General features: G+C 34.7%; 1 long non-coding RNA gene across 2 annotated transcripts in view; it reads left to right on the forward strand.

Moving 5' to 3' along the window:
• The window catches only part of LOC102161480 (uncharacterized), a 33,587-nt gene that overhangs the window by 19,797 nt on the left and 7,176 nt on the right, over positions 1–6,614 (forward strand). The window lies entirely within an intron of this gene.

Below are 6,614 nucleotides of genomic sequence, written 5' to 3' on the forward strand. Positions count from 1 at the left end.
CAGCACTGTCCCTGGGAGACTTGCAGGGCAAGGAGAACTGACACAAAAAAGATGCTATGGCTACTTGATGTGCCATGGGTAATAAAAGTCGTTTATCTGTGACCTAGAAGTCTGACGTCTTGTGCAGATTACCTTGTTACCTTGCAAATAGGTTAAAATCTCAGTCTTCATAATTCTAATCAGATATAAATAGATTCCAAATAGGTAATACAAGTATTTACAATATGGTATTATCAGTGACATTCTAGATTTTATAACTGAAAGGAATCTATAGATCATTTAGCTTTCAGTTCAATGTTCTTGTTTTATGGGTGAAGGACCACATCCTAGAGAAGTATGTAAAATTGTTCCAAGTAACAAACTGATAAGAATCAGGAAAATTCACTATCAAGTGTTACTCAACCTTCATCAGGTTAAATCACTGTCCTTTAATTTGCAAAGGTTATTTAAAAGTAATGCATAAAAAATGTATATGAATATCTTAGAATACTAGTCATTGAGCTATTTTTTGTATCATCACTCATTTTGGGGGGTTAATATTCTTTCAGGCTTCATTGCATACAGGCATGAATACTCATACCAAAAGTTTTGTTTTTTATGGCTCCATCTGCTCCCTGCATCTGAGCCACAGCTATGACCTATGCCAGATCCTTTAATACACTGTGCCAGCCCAGGAATAAAACCCACACCTCCTCAGCAACTCGAGCCTCTGTACTCGGATCTTTAACCCATTGTGCCACAGCAGGAACTCTACACTAAATGTTTTTTTGATACTTGTAAGAATCTTCCTTTAACTGGTAATCTGGCCTACACACAACCAAATCTGAAAGACATTAGACTGTTACAAAATATGGTGGGATATAGAATTAACAGGAATTTCTTTCATGTACTAGACACATTGTCTTTGGATTTTTTTTCCTTTCTTGCTCATAATTTCATAAATTTGTAGATCATTTTATTTACTAATACATTCTAAATTTTAAATTTTACATCGTGATCCTTTTTAATGGGTCTATTACCTTGTTTCCAGCTGTTTACTAAGGGAAGAATTGGCAAGGTATTTCATTCATCCTGATTTTTCCTTGAGTCAGTAAGTACCAGAGCACTTATTATGTCCAATGAATGTGGAACTAATTACCTACAACTATTCAGACTGCAGTTTATTTGCTATTGAAATCTTAGTTTCAGATTGGTATTTGCTGATTTTGCTTCTATGCCTAATTGCTCCATTTTATAACAGTGAAATTCTGCTTTATAAAAATTTTCAAATAAAATCAGGGCAAGTTGTCAAATTAATGCACATGGGGAAAAGTTTATCAGTCTTATGTATGAGGAAAGGCAACTGGGCTTTAAGATGATGCAGTGTACTAAATACTTATTTGAAAGAAGTAGAAGACAAAACAATATTTACTGCTGCCAGTATTTACTGCTGCCAACTCAGAAGTTTGAGAGAGAAAACAGTTTAGACCAATATCTGATCATCTCTTAGGGGCAGATTTTTATTTTAAACATCTTAATTGAGAAAATTTACATAACAAATTTATTTAATAAGAATAAAATCATTAAATTATTAAACCCCATGGGTTTTCCATATGTTCAAATTTTGTGCAGTCATAAGATAATTTGGAGCATTTCCATCATCCCAAAAAAAAATTCTGCATCCATTAGTAGTCCCAATTCCTTCCTCTTCCCACTCCCTAGCAACCATTAAGCTACTTCCTGTTGCTATGGATTTGCCTATTGAGAACAGGTTGTATAAATGGAATCATACTATTTGGTTTCTTTCACTTAGTATAATGTTTAAAAGGTTCATCCATGTTGTAGCATGAATCAGTACATCATTCCTTTTATGGAAGAATATTTCATTATAGATGTTTGGGTGGTTTCCAGACTTGGCTATTGTGAATGATGCTGCTATTTAACATTTATTTACTTTTTATGTATATATGTTTTAATTTTTCTTGAATATATACCTAAGAGTGGAATTGTTTCATCTTTTGGTAACTATGTCTGACTTTTTGAGGAACTGTCAGTTTTCCACTGTGGCTGTACAAATTTTACAATGTTATTACCATTTTTCTTAATACCACTTACTTTCATTTAAAAATTTTTTTTAATTTAAATATAGTTGATTTATGATGTGTTAATTTCTGGTGTATAACGAAGTGATTCAGTTATACATGTAATTTTTCATATTCTTTTCCCTTATATTATACACTTTGTTGTTGTTTTCTCCCCATTTTTTAGGGCCACACCTGCAACACATGGAATTTCCCAGGCTAGGGGAGGAATCGGAGCTTTAGCTGCCAGCCTACACCACAGCCACAGCAACGAATGATCCAAGCTGTGTCTGCGACCTAAGCCACAGTTCACAGCAATGCTGGATCCTTAACTCATTGAGAAAGGCCAGGGATCGAACCTGTATCCTCATGGATACTAGTTGGGTTTGTTACAGCCGAACCACGATGGGAATTCAAGATATTGAATACAGTTCCCTGAGCTATACACCAGGTCCTTGTTTATTTTATATATAATAGTTTATATGTGCTAACCCCAAGCTACTAATCTATCCTTCCCTTCCCCTTTGGTAACCATTTGTTTTCTGTATCAGTGAGTCTACTCCTGTTTTATAAAAAAGTTCATTTGTATCATATTTTAGTTTACCCATTAATATCATAGGATATTTGTCTTTCTAACTTATTTCACAAATCACTTACGTCCAACCATGTTGCTGCAAATGGTGTTATTCTTTTTTTACAGATAAGTGTTATTCTATTGTGTATATATATGTACTACAACTTTATCCATTCATCTGTCAATGCACATTTAAGCTCATTCCACATCTTGGGTGTTGTAGGTAGTGCTGCCAAGAACATGGGGGTGCATGTACCTTTTCAAATAATGTTTTTCTCTGGATATATGCCCAGGAGTAGGATAGCCGTGCCATATGGTAGCTGTATTTTTAGTTTTTTAGGAAACCTCCATACTGGCTGTACCAATTTACATTCCCACCTGCAGTGTAGGAGGGTTCCCTTTCCTCCACACCATCCCCAGCCTTTATTTCTAGATGCTTTGATGATGGCCATTCTGACCAGTGTGAAGTAATACTTCATTGTAGTTTTGCTTTGCATTTCCCTAATAATTAGTGTGTTGAGCATCATTTCATGAGCCCGTTGGTCTACTGTATGTCTTCTTTGGAAAAATGTCTATTTAGTACATCAGCTATGTTTTTCATCTTTTTTTAATTTTTTTATTGAGGTATATGTATATTTTGGAAATTAATCCTTTGTTAGTCCCACAAATATTTTCTCCCACTCTGTGGGATGTCTTTTTGTTCAGTGGTTTCCTTTGTTGTGAAAAAGCTTTTAATTACATCTCATTTATTTATTTTTGCTTTAATTTCCATCACACTAGGAAATACATCCAAAAAGACATTTCTGTGATTTATGTCAGTGTGTTCTGCCTGTATTTTCCTGAGTTTTATTGTATCCATGCTTACATGTAGATGTTTAATCCATTTTATTTTTGTGTAGTGTATGGTGTCAGAGAATGTTCTAATTTCATTGTTTTACAGATAGCTATACAGTTTCCCCAGCACCACTTATTAATGACACTTTTTTTCCATTGTATATTCTTGCCTCCTTTGTCACAGATTAATTGACCATAAGTACATGAGTTTATTTCTGGGCTCTCTATTCCACTGATCTATGTGTCCATTTTTGATGCCAGGACCATACTATTTTGATTAAAATAGTTTTGTAGTATAGTTTGAAGTGAGGGAGTGTGATTCTTCTAGCTCTGTTCTGCTCTCTCAGGACTGTTTTGGCTATTTAGGGTCTTTTTGTGGAATTTTTAATTTGTATGGAAATGTGGAAAATGCCATTGGTAATTGATAGGAATTGTATTTAATCTGTAGATTGCCTCAGGCAGTATAGTCATTTAACAATATTGATTGTTCCCATACATATATCTTTCCGTTTGTGCCATCAGTTTCTTTCACCAGCATCTTATAAATTTTAGAATATAGGTCTTTCACCTCCTTATTAGGTTTATTCCTAGGTATTGGATTCTTTTTGATGCAATGTTAAAAAGAACTGTTGGCTTCTCTGATAGTTTGTTGGTATATAGATAAACAACATACTTCTGTATTAATTTTGTATGCTGCAATTTTAAGTAATTCATTGCTGAGCTCTAGATGTTTTTTGGTAGCATTTTTAGGATTTTATATGTATACTATCATGTCATCTGCAAACAATGACATGTTTGACTTTTTTTTCCATTCTGGATTCATTTAATTTCTTCTTCAGACTTTTGTGGCTAGGACTTCCAAAACTATAGTGAATATAAGTGGGGAGAGTGGACATCATCCTTGTTTTGTTCCTGATCTTAGGGTAGTGCTTTCAGGTTTTCAGTATTGACAATGATATTAGCTGTGGTTTTTTCATCGTTATGTTCCCTCCATGCACACTTTCAGCAGAGTTTTATCAAAAATGGGTGTTGAATTTTGTCAAGAGCTTTTTCTGCATCTATATATTCATCTAACATTCTTCATATGGTTAATGTGGTATATGATAGTCCTTGCAACCCTGAGATAAACCCCACTTGATCAAGTATATTTTGTTATAAAACTAATATGTAATATATTGTTAGATTTGGTTTGCTAGTATTTTGTTCAAGATTTTTGTGTGTATATTCATCAGTGATACTGGCCTATAATTTTTTGTGGTATCTGCCTGCTCTGGGTATCAGGGTGAGGGGGCATCTCAGAATGAGCTTGGGAGTGTTCCTTCCTCTGCAGTTTTTTTGAAGTCTGGAAAGGAGAGGTGGTAACTCTTCTCTAAATGTTTATTACAATTTGCCTGTGAAGTCATCTTGTCTTGGTTTGTTTGTTGTTTTTTAATCAGATTCAATTTCAGTACTTACAAATGGTCTGTTCATGTTTTCTATTTCTTCCTGCTTCTGTCTTGGAAGGTTGTATGTACCTTTCTAAGAATTTGTCCATTTCTTCTAGGTTGTCCATTTTATTTGCATGTAGTTGCTTATCTTATGGTCCTATTGGTATGTCTGTGGTGTTGGTTGTGATATCTCCTTTTTCATTTCTATTTGGCCCTCTCCATTTTTTAATTGATGAGTCTGGCTAAAAGTTTACTAATTTTATCTTTCAAAAAAACCAACTTTAAGTGTCATTGATCTTTTGCATTGTTTAAGCTTATTACCCTTTTTTTTTTTTTTTTTTTTTTCCTTAAGGCCACAGCTGCAACATGTGGAAGTTCTCAGGCCAGGGATTGAATCCAAGCTGCAGCTACAACCTACACCACAGGTGCAGTATTGCCAGATCCTTTAACCCACTTTGTTGGGCAGGGCAGCTAACCCATGCCTACACAGTGACCCAAGCTGCCACAGTTGGATCCTTAACCCACTGTGCCACAGCAGGAACTACAATTTCACTTATTTCTGCTCTGATCTTTGATTTCTTCCTTCTGCTAATTTTGGGTTTTGTTTTTTCTCTAGTTGCTTTAGGTGTAACATTGAGATTTTTCTCGTTTCTAAAATAAGACTGTATCACTATAAACTTCCCTCTTTTGCTGCATCCCATTGGTTTTGGATGATCATGTTTCTGTTTTCAATTGTCTGGATGTTTTTAAATGTCCTATTTGAGTACCATAGTAATCCTTTGGTGGTTTAGTAGCAATTTTGTTTAATATGTGGTTTTTGTAGTAGTTGATTTCTATTTTCATATTGTGATTGGAAAAGATGCTTCATAAAATTTCAATTTTAATGAATTTACTGATGCTTTTTTTGTTGTGGCCTGGGATGTGATTTCCTGGAAAATGTTCTGTGTGCACTTGAAAAGAATGTGTTCTGCTGCTTTCAGACTGTATGTACTACTAATATCAGTTCATTCCCTTTGGTCTAATGAATCATTTTGGGCCTGTTTCCTTACTGACTTTATGTCTGGATGTTCTTTCCATGGATGTAAATGTGGTGTTAAAGTCTCCAAAACTATTACATTTCTGCCAATTTCTCTTTTTATATTTGTTAACATTTCCCTTACATATTGAGATGCTCCTGTGTTGGGTGTCCATATTTTACACTTTTTGTATCTTTTCCTTGGATTGTCCTTGGTCATTAGTTAATATCCTTAATTGTCTCTTCTAATAGCCTTAATGTTTTAAAATGTATTTTGTTTGATATAAGCATTGGTACTCCTTTCTTCTTCAGCCTATCTGTTAGGCTCTTTCCCTGGAATGCCCTACCTCCTTCCCTTCTCCATGGGTCAAAATGCTACTGCACATCCAGCAAACCAGTTTAAGCATCACCATCTGCCTCAACCTGCAAAAGTGACATTACTCATAACTGTTTCCACACTTGGCTCATATCTTTCATACTTAGTGAGTTACACTTTGTTGTGTACCTCAGAGACAAAACTGTAACTGCTTTGAAAACAGAAAACCTTTCAAACATCTATTTCCAGTGATTAACGATTACTAGGAAATGGATTAGAGTAAGGGTTAGCAAATTCTGAGAAAAGGAAAAATGTCGATTGGCAGAGCTTGTGAGAAATGTTTTGAAGAATACATGGAAGATATTTCTGGAGGTTTCTGGATCTGATA

Source organism: Sus scrofa, chromosome 9, assembly GCF_054392235.1.
Source record: "Sus scrofa isolate SSC_HxYL_T2T_F1_AM1 chromosome 9, Sscrofa_HxYL_maternal_Yorkshire_Landrace_v2.0, whole genome shotgun sequence".
In the NCBI taxonomy this organism is placed as follows: domain Eukaryota; kingdom Metazoa; phylum Chordata; class Mammalia; order Artiodactyla; family Suidae; genus Sus; species Sus scrofa.